Here is a 13,028-nt window from a genome sequence, read left to right as displayed (position 1 = left end):
TTTTCCCAAAAAAGCTCTACTTTTGTCTCATCTGACCAGAGAACTTTCTTCCAAAACGTTTTAGGCTTTCTCAGGTAAGTTTTGGCAAACTCCAGACTGGCTTTTTTATGTCTCGGGGTAAGAAGTGGGGTCTTCCTGGGTATCCTACCATACAGTCCCTTTTCATTCAGACGCCGACGGATAGTACAGGTTGACACTGTTGTACCCTCGGACTGCAGGGCAGCTTGAACTTGTTTGGATGTTAGTCAAGGTTCTTTATCCACCATCCACACAATCTTGCGTTGAAATCTCTTGTCAATTTTTCTTTTCCGTCCACATCTAGGGAGGTTAGCTACAGTGCCATGGGCTTTAAACTTCTTGATGACACTGCGCACGGAAGACACAGGAACATTCAGGTCTTTGGAGATGGATTTGTAGCCTTGAGATTGCTCATGCTTCCTCACAATTTGGTTTCTCAAGTCCTCAGACAGTTCTTTGGTCTTCTTTCTTTTCTCCATGCTCAATGTGGTACACACAAGGACACAGGACAGAGGTTGAGTCAACTTTAATCCATGTTAACTGGCTGCAAGTGTGATTTAGTTATTGCCAACACCTGTTGGGTGCCACAGGTAAGTTACATGTGCTGTTAATTACACGAATTAGAGAAGCATCACATGATTTTTCAAAAAGTGCCAATACTTTTGTCCACCCCCTTTTTTAGGTTTGGTGTGGAATTGTATCCAATTTGGCTTTAGGACAATTCTTTTTGTGTTTTTTCATTGAAGACAAATTAAATGAAGATAATAATACCAAAGAATTTGTGACTGCAATCATTTTCAGGAAGAAACTGAGTATTATCTGACAGAATTGCAGGGGTGCCAATACTTTTGGCCACCACTGTACCAGTATTTGTTTGTTTAGAGTTTTATGAGGTGGACAGAAGCCACTAAGGAGGCTGTGGAGAGAAAGGGTATTATTAGAAAAAGAAGGTAATAGCCGCTGGGTCCAGTGAGGGGTCAGTGGTGGACACATACCTTGCATTAATGTTTGGGCTGCATGGAGCTATAGGAACGCGGTATCCACCGCTTGTTCCGGAGATGTGTAGTGTGGACTGTATGTGGTAGGCCTTAAATAGGCTGTGGGTGGGTCTAGTGTGGATGAATGAACATTGGTGGCAGTGGGACGCCGAGGATGCGCGCAATGCAGGAAGGACCTGACGGACGAGAAGTGACGCGGCGGCCGCGTCACCTGGTCCTGTAGCTGAGCGGCGGTCACGTGGGCGGAAGTGACGTGCCGCTTGCGTTCCACTCCGTGGGCTGTGTGTTCCACTGGGCAGCTGGTGAGAATGGCTGGCTATTGCAGGGGATAATGCAAAATAATGAAAAAAGGAAAGAAGAATCCAAAGTAGGGACATTGTAGCATCGGCGTCTCTGCCCCGTTCTAGGCAGAGATGCCGTCCCTCTCACCTCCCCGCTCCTGACGCGGCGTCCTCCAGCGCTTCTCTCCCCGCTGCTTCCGGCACGCGCTCCTTCCCCGGCAGTGTGCTTAGGGCGCACGCGCTCCCCCTCTCTTAAAGGGACCGCGCGCGCCGTCCTAAGGAGTCCCCGGCCAATTGCCGGAGGACCTCCCATATAAAAGGCACCTCCTCCAAAATGGAGGTGCCCGAGCAATGTTGTAGCACTGTTCACTACTCTGCTTCAGCCCTCAGGTCCCGTTACCAGTTACCTGCCAGATACCTGCCAGATTCCTGCCAGTCTGCTGTCTAATTCCTGCCTGATATCCTGCTACCTGCCTGCTAGCCTGAGGTCCGACGGTCTGCCTTCCAACTCCTGTCAGTCTGTCTAAGGACCAGCTTGCCCGCTCACCTGGGAGCGCACATCTTCTACCTGCCTGCTTGCCTGAGGTCCGACGGTCTGCCTTCCAACTCCTGTCAGTCTGTCTAAGGACCAGCTTGCCCGCTCACCTGGGAGCGCTCATCTGCTGCCTGTCAGCTAGCCTACCAGGAGGCTCTGCCGTCACGTGCTGTGACCACCCGCCTGTCCAGAGACTCCTGCCCGCTCACCTGGGAGCGCTCATCTGCTACCTGTCTGTTGGTCTTCCTGGAGGCCCCACCATCACATGCTGTGACCACCCGTTTATCCAGAGACTCTCGCCTGCTCACCTGGGAGCTCAAGTCTATCATCTGCCGCCACAGGTCGTACCAATCCTTTACCCAGAGACTGCCCCGGTCACTTGCCGTGACCTCCTGCCCGTTCATCCAGAGACTGCCCCGGTCACTTGCTGTGACCTCCTGTCCGTTCATCCAGAGACTGCCCCGGTCACTTGCCGTGACCTCCTGTCCGTTCATCCAGAGACTGCCCCGGTCACTTGCCGTGACCTCCTGCCCGTTCATCCAGAGACTGCCCCGGTCACTTGCTGTGACCTCCTGTCCGTTCATTCAGAGACTGTGCCGGTCACCTGCTGTGACTGCCTGCCCGTCTACCCTGGTCGCCACCCGCTCCCTTACAAGGACCGCTTCCTTGTATAGTAGCTCAGAGGTTCCGCCTCCCAGACCCGTTACAGTTTGCTCGGGCCATGGAACCCGGTGGCACCCAAGCTCCCTCGCTCTCGGACCTGTGTCATGAACTGTCCCGTCAGAGGTCCCAACAGGAGTCTATCCTGGGTCACCTGCGGAATGTCAATTCTCGCCTGGACACTCTGACTGCTCTGCCTGCATCCACCGCCAGTGCCATGACTCGCAATCTGGCAGCTCCACTGCCCACTAATAACATGGTATCCTACCCCGGACCCCGGCTTTCTGCACCTCCTCGTTTCAGAGGCGACTCCGCCCAGGCTCGGGGCTTCATAAATCAGTGCACCCTGCACTTTGAACTCCTGTCTCACCAGTTTAACTCCGACCGAGCCAAAATTGCCTTCATCATGTCCCATCTCACCGGGGAGGCCCTGGCCTGGCTAAATCCTCTATGGGAGAGAGGAGACCCCCTGGTGTCCGACTTGCCTGCCTTTCTCACGGCTTTCCGGAAAGTCTTCGACGAACCCGGACGGAAGACCTCATCCGCATCATCTCTGCTACGCCTCCGTCAGGGAAGTCTCACCGTGGGCCAATATGCCATACGGTTCCGTACCCTTGCCTCGGAGCTGGCCTGGGATAATGACGCTCTGGTTTCCGTCTTCTGGGAGGGTCTGTCCGGCCGTATTAAAGATGAACTTGCCGGTCGGGACATTCCTACCACTCTCGATGACCTAATATCTCTTGCCACCCGGATTGACCTGCGGTTCCAGGAGCGGGCCAAAGAGGTCACCCGTGAGAGGAGGTTTCCACGTCTAGCTCCTACTTTTCAGAAACCCGTCACTCCCTCCGTCTCTCCTCAGGTACACTCTCCTGAGCCTATGCAGGTCGACCAGACCAAGATGGTCGGTTCTCGCCGAGAATCTCGCCGAGCCGAGGGAACCTGTTTCTATTGTGGCAGTATGAAGCACTTCATCCGTTCCTGCCCGGAAAAGCCGGGAAACGCCACTGTCTAGGACCACTCGGAGAGGTCGTCCTAGACAAAAATAAGCCCTCTCCGTCTCTGACCTTACCGGTCTCTATTGCTTGGGGAGAGAACCGTCTCTTTGAACTCGCCCATCTGGATTCTGGAGCTGCTGGAAACCTCATCTCCCAGTCTCTGGTAGAGAGATACCATATTCCCACCAAGTCCCTGGCTGAACCATTGTCAGTCGCCTCCGTGGATGGAAGACTTCTCTCGGAGACCATCCTGCTCGTCACTGAACCCATAACCCTGCAGGTGGGAATGCTGCACTCTAAGGAGATCTCATTCCATGTGCTGTCCGGACTTTCTCACTCCCTGTTGCTAGGTCTACCTTGGCTCCAGACACATGAACCCGTATTGAACTGGCGGTCCGGTGAAGTACTCCGATGGGGTCCTGACTGCCATAGGACCTGCCTGGTCCCGGTCCGTCCACTTCGCCCTCAGCCTACTCCAGCTAACTTACCTGGTCTCCCGGCTCCCTACTGGCCCTATGCGGACGTCTTCGGTAAGAAGGAAGCTGAGACGTTGCCACCCCATAGGCCATACGATTGCCCGATCGACCTGGTACCTGGCACCACTCCTCCCCGTGGGCGTATCTACCCGTTGTCTGCAGCCGAGACCCAAGCCATGTCTGAGTACATTGAAGAGAATCTGGCTAGGGGATTTATCCGAAAATCTACCTCCCCGGCTGGAGCCGGATTCTTCTTTGTCAAAAAGAAAGACGGCTCGCTACGTCCCTGTATTGACTACAGAGGACTCAATCTCATCACGGTAAAAAACAAATATCCCCTGCCACTCATCTCCGAATTGTTTGACCGTCTCAAGGGCGCCAGGATCTTCTCCAAGCTGGATCTACGAGGAGCGTATAATCTGGTCCGTATCCGTCAAGGAGACGAGTGGAAGACGGCATTCAATACCCGGGACGGTGACTACGAGTACCTTGTGATGCCCTTCGGTCTCTGTAATGCTCCCGCGGTCTTTCAGGAACTAGTCAACGACATCTTCCGTGACCTCCTGTACTCCTGCGTAGTGGTATACCTGGACGATATCTTGGTCTTCTCTCCGGATCTCCCCACACACCGGAGGGATGTTCGTCAGGTCCTGCTTAGGCTTCGGCAGAACCACCTTTATGCCAAATATGAGAAGTGCCTCTTCGATCAGACCTCCCTTCCGTTCTTGGGCTATGTCATCTCCCAAACAGGTCTGCAAATGGATCCCGAGAAGCTCTCTTCCGTTCTAAAATGGCCTCGTCCTGAAGGTTTGAAGGCGATACAGCGATTCCTGGGCTTCGCTAATTACTATCGTCTTTTCATCCCACACTTCTCGTCTCGGACTGCTCCCATATCTGCACTTACCCGTAAGGGGGCTAACCCCAGGACATGGTCGCCTGAAGCCGAGGAGGCCTTCCTTTCCCTAAAGAAAGCCTTCGCCTCTGCTCCCGTCCTGCACCGTCCGGACTGTAATAAACAATTCTACCTGGAGGTTGATGCCTCCTCCTCCGGAGCCGGAGCGGTGCTCACCCAGAAGTCTTCTACCGGGAGAATGGTAACGTGCGGCTTCTTCTCCAAAATCTTCTCCTCGTCGGAGCGCAACTACTCCATAGGAGACCGTGAATTGCTAGCCATCAAATTGGCACTGGGAGAGTGGCGCTATCTGCTTGAAGGGGCTCTCTACCCGGTAATTATCTACACGGATCACAAAAACCTGGCATATCTCCAAAATGCCCAGAGACTCAATCCTCGCCAGGCCCTGTGGTCGTTGTTTTTTTCCCGCTTCGACTTCATTCTTCATTTCCGTCCGGCGGACAAGAACGTCAAAGCTGATGCCTTGTCCCGGTCCTTCCTGTCCTCCGATCAAGAGGAGGAACCTACGCACATCATCGACTCCTCCAAGGAGATGAATGTGGCCCCCTTGGATCTGGCTCGTCTTCCACCCGGTAAGACGTTCGTAGCTGTGCCAGATCGGGAGAGGGTTCTTCGCTGGGGACATTCTTCTAAACTAGCTGGCCATGCTGGCCAAAAGAAGACCTTCCAACTCATTACCCGGCATTACTGGTGGCCTACCCTGCGTAAGGACGTGGTAGACTTCGTCGCGGCCTGTTCATCCTGTGCCCGTAACAAAGTTCCCCGACATCTACCTGCCGGCCATCTCCTGCCCCTTCCCGTACCTGCTGCTCCTTGGCAACACATCGCTATGGACTTTATCACCGACCTTCCAGTTTCTGCCGGTTGTACTGTCATTTGGGTTGTCGCTGACCGTTTTTCTAAGATGGCCCACTTCATTCCCCTGCCTGGTCTTCCGTCTGCACCCGAGCTGGCTAAAGATTTTATCCGCCACATCTTCCGTCTCCATGGTCTGCCCCTCCACATCGTGTCGGATCGTGGGGTTCAGTTCACCTCTCGCTTCTGGAGAGCCACATGTAAGCTGCTGGACATTACCCTGGATTTCTCCTCCGCTTACCACCCTCAGTTCAATGGTCAAGTGGAGCGGATCAATCAGATCTTGACCAGCTACCTCCGGCACTTCGTTGATGCTCACCACTCGGACTGGGTGGATCTCCTACCATGGGCCGAGTTCTCTTATAACAACCATGAGAGCGAGTCCTCTTCCAAATCCCCGTTCTTTATTGTCGGTGGCCAACATCCCCGGATTCCACTTCCTGTCTCAGTTTCTGTGGACAACCCTGCTGCGGAGTCTCTTGTCAGCGAATTTTCTACTATTTGGGAGAGCACCAGGTCCGCTCTTCTTCTCTCCTCTGAGCGGATGAAGAGATATGCTGATAAGAGACGTCTGGATCCGCCCCAATTCCGTCCGGGAGACAAGGTTTGGCTCTCATCCAAACATGTGCGGATCAAAGTACCCTCCTACAAGTTGGGTCCTCGATTCATCGGCCCCTTCGAAGTCCTCAGCAAATTAACCCTGTGGCCTACAAATTAAAACTCCCGGCCACCCTACGGATCCCCAACTCCTTCCACGTATCTCTCCTCAAACCCGTTGTCTTTAACTTTTTTTCCAAAAATCCAGGTGCCCCTCCTGCTCCGGTTTCCGCTGATGACATCTTTGAGGTAGAGAGTATTTTGGCCTCCAAGAGGGTAAGAGGAAAAACCTTTTTTCTGGTAGATTGGAAGGGGTTTGGTCCTGAGGAGAGAACTTGGGAACCCAGGGAGAACATCAACGCCCCGCTTCTCCTTGAGAAATTTCTTTCTGGCCAAAAAAAGAGGGGGCCTAAAGGGGGGGGTACTGTAACATCGGCGTCTCTGCCCCGTTCTAGGCAGAGACGCCGTCCCTCTCACCTCCCCGCTCCTGGCGCGGCGTCCTCCAGCGCTTCTCTCCCCGCTGCTTCCGGCACGCGCTCCTTCCCCGGCAGTGTGCTTAGGGCGCGCGCGCTCCCCCTCTCTTAAAGGGACCGCGCGCGCCGTCCTAAGGAGTCCCCGGCCAATTGCCGGAGGACCTCCCATATAAAAGGCACCTCCTCCAAAATGGAGGTGCCCGAGCAATGTTGTAGCACTGTTCACTACTCTGCTTCAGCCCTCAGGTCCTGTTGCCAGTTACCTGCCAGATTCCTGCCAGTCTGCTGTCTAATTCCTGCCTGATATCCTGCTACCTGCCTGCTAGCCTGAGGTCCGACGGTCTGCCTTCCAACTCCTGTCAGTCTGTCTAAGGACCAGCTTGCCCGCTCACCTGGGAGCGCACATCTTCTACCTGCCTGCTTGCCTGAGGTCCGACGGTCTGCCTTCCAACTCCTGTCAGTCTGTCTAAGGACCAGCTTGCCCGCTCACCTGGGAGCGCTCATCTGCTGCCTGTCTGCTAGCCTACCAGGAGGCTCTGCCGTCACGTGCTGTGACCACCCGCCTGTCCAGAGACTCCTGCCCGCTCACCTGGGAGCGCTCGTCTGCTACCTGTCTGTTGGTCTTCCTGGAGGCTCCGCCGTCACATGCTGTGACCACCCGTTTATCCAGAGACTCTCGCCTGCTCACCTGGGAGCTCAAGTCTATCATCTGCCGCCACAGGTCGTACCAATCCTTTACCCAGAGACTGCCCCGGTCACTTGCCGTGACCTCCTGTCCGTTCATCCAGAGACTGCCCCGGTCACTGGCCGTGACCTCCTGCCCGTTCATCCAGAGACTGCCCCGGTCACTTGCTGTGACCTCCTGTCCGTTCATTCAGAGACTGTCCCGGTCACCTGCTGTGACTGCCTGCCCGTCTACCCTGGTCGCCACCCGCTCCCTTACAAGGACCGCCCCCTTGTATAGTAGCTCAGAGGTTCCGCCTTCCAGACCCGTTACAGACATCAGGAGGGATCAGGGAAGAAGGCTGGGATCTAGGGAGGATTCTAGGAGATAAGGAAAAAGAACGTTAGAATACATACAATGATACATATACCATAATGTAAATGCTAATTATGGAAGACACTGGCGAGTATATATAGATTATGTAGTCATACTCATAAATGAGGCATGTATTATACATAGAACCAAAATAAACGTAGAACCAGAAGATCCCATACATTATCATAATGCAACATGTGCTGGAAAATTTTATGTGTAAGGACCGAGTTAGTATGGGTTCAACGCCAAGGTTGTGATGTTATTTATTAGAGGGATATTGTTCAGGTAAAAGACAGAAGATCATATTCTTGGTTGAGTCCCCTAGGTGTAAGCGATTGTAGTTCATGGATCCAATAGGCTTCACGGTGCTTAAGCATACGTATACGGTCACCCCCCCGGCGTGGTAATGGTACATGGTCAATAACCTGGAATTTAAGTTGTGAAACTGTGTGGCGGCTGATGTGAAGTGATTGGGTAATGGTAATAGTAGGTTCTTACAACGTACAGTAGATTTATGTTTTGATATACGGTCTTTGACGGATTGTGTTGTTTCGCCAACGTAAATAAGCCCGCATGGGCATTTGATTAGATAGATCACAAAGGTTGAGTCACAAGTGTAATAGTCCTTGATTTGGTACTGTTTACCTGAGTGTGGGTGGTAAAATGTGTTACCTCTGGTGACATTGTTACACTGGTAGCATTGAAAACATGGAAACGTGCCGGTTTTCGGGTTTGATAGAAATCTTTGTCTAGGTAAAGTTTTAGTCATGCCAAAATCAGCTTGAATGAGTTGATCTCTGATACTGGGGGCTCTCTTAAAGCAAGGTAAGAAGGGGCCGTTAAATTCCGGTACAGAGGGATATGCTGTTTGTAGTATTTTCCAATGTTGTCGGATTTTTTTATGGAAGATGAGTACAGCCGGATGGTAGGTATGGACAAAAGGAATGCGGTTAGAGGTTTTGGGTCTGATGTTGGCCCTAGGTTGCAAGGATTTTTTCAACAGATCGGGGGGATATCCACGTTCCTCAAATTTGCATTGCATTTCTTTGAGTCTAAGGTCACAAATGGTCAGATCACTGACTATCCGTTTCACACGATGGAATTGTGACTTGGGAATTGAGGAAACCGTGGATTTGGGGTGTAAGCTGTTGAAACGGAATAGCCCGTTTCGGTCAGTGGGTTTAACATAGAGGTCAGTAGAGAGTATCCCCTCCTGGTTCTTTATGACCCTAATATCTAGGAAATTGATGGAATCAAGGTCTGAGGAAATTGTGAATTTAAGTCCCTCCCATGCTGAGTTGATAGTATTGAAGAAATCTGTAAGTGACTCGACCGAGCCCCCCCATATGCAGAATATATCATCTATATATCTTTTCCATAAGATAGCATGAGTTTTATATAGGTTATTGGGGTAAACAATATTTTCTTCAAAAATGGCCATGTAACAATTGGCGTATGGAGGGGCTACATTGGAGCCCATCGCGGTCCCCTGTTTTTGGATGTAATAGGTGTCCTTAAACAGAAAGAAGTTTTTTGTCAAGACTAGGGTGAGGAGATCTATGCAAAGATCGCGTGTTTCTGGAGATACGTTAGATTTGTTCAATAGGTTCCCCACGCATTGAATGTCTTTTTTGTGTGGAATGGACGTATAGAGGTTATTGACATCTAGAGTCACTAGGAAAGCGCCTGGTTGAATTCGGTGAATTGTTCGAATCATACTGCGGAAAGTTTCTGTATCAAGTATAAACGATGGACTTTCTTTTATCAATGGGGTCAGTATTTTTTCTAGAAAGATTGATAATAGAGACAATATAGAGTCAGTGGAGGCAACTATCGGGCGTCCTGGTGGATTCTCTAGGCATTTATGTATTTTAGGAAGTATGTAAAATACTGGAGTTATGGTAAATTTCTTAATTAGAAAATCTCATGTTTTGAGATCAATTGTGCCCTTACTCAGGTGTTGATCTACAATCCCTGTGATGGATGTGCTGATGCCGTGTGAGGCGTCATTTAATAATTTGAAATATACAGTGGTGTCATCGAGTTGCCGCTGGATTTCTGTTATGTATGTAGTCTTGTCCATTACGACAGTGGAACGCACAGCCCACGGAGTGGAACGCAAGCGGCACGTCACTTCCGCCCACGTGACCGCCGCTCAGCTACAGGACCTGGTGACACGGCCGCCGCGTCACTTCCGGTCCGGCAGGTCCTTCCAGCATTGCGCGCATCCTCGGCGTCCCACTGCCACCAATGTTCATTCATCCACACTAGACCCACCCACAGCCTATTTAAGGCCTACCACATACAGTCCACACTACACATCTCCGGAACAAGCGGTGGATACCGCGTTCCTATAGCTCCATGCAGCCCATACATTAATGCAAGGTATGTGTCCACCACTGACCCCTCTCTGAACCCAACGGCTATTACCTTCTTTTCCTAATAATATCCTTTCTCTCCACAGCCTCCTTAGTGGCTTCTGTCCACCTCATGAAACTCTAAACAAACAAATACTGGTATTTTCTCTTTCTTTTCTTCCATTTCTGGGACATGTACCTCATGCCTCCTTCCCCTCCTTCCCTGACCCTCGCAGTACAGGTAGTCCACAATTGGCACAGCTATAAACTACATGTCATATATTATATATCTTGTTATATAATGGCGTTTTTTTTTCTCAACCTCTGTGACCATATATTGATTGTTATTTCCTTTTGTTTTGTTGTTTTAGTACACTGATGAAGGTCCTAAGCGACCGAAACGTTTGTACACTGTATTAAACCTCATTAAAATTAAATCAAGAAAATTAATCTAAGTTTTTGAGTGCCGGGCTATTATAATAGTCCAACAAATCTGTGTCATATTCCCTCCTATCTGATGTGAAGTCAATAATGCTATATATTTTTTCCTACATATACACTGCTCAAAAAAATAAAGGGATCACTTAAACAACAGAATATAACTCCAAGTAAATCAAACTTCTGTGAAATCAAACTGTCCACTTAGGAAGCAACACTGATTGACAATCAATTTCACATGCTGTTGTGCAAATGGAATAGACAATAGATGGAAATTATTGGCAATTATCAAGACACACTCAATAAAGGAGTGGTTCTGCAGGTGGGGACCACAGACCACATCTCAGTACCAATGCTTTCTGGCTGATGTTTTGGTCACTTTTGAATGTTGGTTGTGCTTTCACACTCGTGGTAGCATGAGACGGACTCTACAACCCACAGAAGTTGCTCAGGTAGTGCAGCTCATCCAGGATGGCACATAGTTTCCAGAGGCTGGAGGCGCTACCAGGAGACAGGCCAGTACAACAGGAGACGTGGAGGGGTCGTAGGAGGGCAACAACTCAGCAGAAGGACCGCTACCTCTGTCTTTGTGCAAGGCGGAACAGGAGGAGCACTGCCAGAGCCCTGCAAAATGACCTCCAGCAGGCCATAAATGTGCATGTGTCTGCCCAATCAGTTAGAAACCGACTCCATGAGGGTGGTATGAGGGCCCGAAGTCCACAGATGGGGGTTGTGCTCACAGCCCAACACAGTGCAGGACGCTTGGCATTTGCCACAGAACCAGGATTGGCAAAGTCGCCACTGGCGCCCTGTGCTCTTCACAGACAGTAGGCTCACACTGAGCACACGTGACAGACGTGACAGAGTCTGGAGACGCCGTGGAGAGCGATCTGCTGCCTGCAACATCTTTCAGCAAGACCGGTTTGGCAGTGGGTCAGTAATGGTGTGAGGTGGCATTTCTTTGGAGCCCTCCATGTGCTCGCCAGAGGTAGCCTGACTGCCATTAGGTTCCGAGATGAGATCCTCAGAGCCCTGCTGGTGTGGTTGGCCCTGGGTTCCTCCTAATACAGGACAATGCCAGACCTCATGTGGCTGGAGTGTGTCAGCAGTTCCTGCAAGATGACGACATTGAAGCTATGGACTGTCCAGGAGTTGGCGGATGCTTTAGTCCAGGTCTGGGAGGAGATCCCACAGGAGACCATCCGCAACCTCATCAGGAGCATACCCAGGCGTTGTAGGGAGGTCATACAGGCACGTGGAGGCCACACACAATACTGAGCCTCGTTTTGACTTGTTTTAAGGACATTACATCAAAGTTGGATCAGCCTGTAGTGTGTTTTTCCTCTTTAATTTTGGGGGTGACTCCAAATCCAGGCTAATTGGTTAATAAATTTGATTTCCATTGATGATTTTTGTGTGATTTTGTTGTCAGCACATTCAACTTTGTACAGAACAAAGTATTCAATGAGAATATTTCATTCATTCAGATCTAGGATGTGTTATTTGAGTGTTCCCTTTATTTTTTTGAGCAGTGTATTTATTCCTTCATTTGTGATCCAAAGGTAGTAAAATATAAAAAAATACTAATATAAATATGTTATTTGTAATTGTACCAACCCACAGAATCAAACTAATATTTTAGTACATGGTGAATACCGTAAGCAATTAAAAAAACACAAATAACAATATATTGGAAAAAGTAATTTTCAATCCCTCAATTAAAAAAATAAATACGTTTTTTTTTAAGGAGTCTGGACTTTGCTGCTTGTCTCATGTATTGCTGGGACCTGTTGTGCCCTCCTAACCTCGCTGGAAGTAGTCTGCATGGTCAGAGCCAGGGAAGCCATGTCACTGCCGTATTCTGAACACAGCCGTCACGGAGCTGCCAGCGGAGTGAGGAGGGCTGATAGCCCATAAAACCCAACTTGTTGCCCCCAAACCTACAGAGCTAACACTTCACCTTGCAGTGGCTCTTGCTCGCCTGCTCTCTGCATCACTCTGCTGACACCCAGACTCCAGCACAACCATAGAGCAAGAGTACAGTCATTTACACAGACAAAAATGAGCAGTGTTTTTGGGGTTAATATGGTGTACCTATATATACGTGCCCTGTAGTGAGAGCCCAGGCTGAGCTTGTCTGTGCTGCACCTCTGAAGTGTTGTGAGGTGTCTCCATAGAGAAACGTAATACTAATAGTTACTATACTATTTGCAGTAAAATCATGTCATTTATTATCCTGAATATATGTCTATAGTATTATCCAGATAGACGTCTCTCCTTCTCTTCTCCCCGTCGAGCTATAACTTACTGTCTATCAGATATTAGCCTGTGAATCCAGCACTGCTGGCACACTGCCCACTTCTAAGATGGCGTCTACGCTCCTAGACGCACAA

This window comes from Phyllobates terribilis, unplaced genomic scaffold, assembly GCF_046119375.1.
Source record: "Phyllobates terribilis strain yellow unplaced genomic scaffold, ASM4611937v1 Scaffold_11__3_contigs__length_659146591, whole genome shotgun sequence".
Classification (NCBI taxonomy): domain Eukaryota; kingdom Metazoa; phylum Chordata; class Amphibia; order Anura; family Dendrobatidae; genus Phyllobates; species Phyllobates terribilis.
This window is presented reverse-complemented; position numbering follows the sequence as displayed.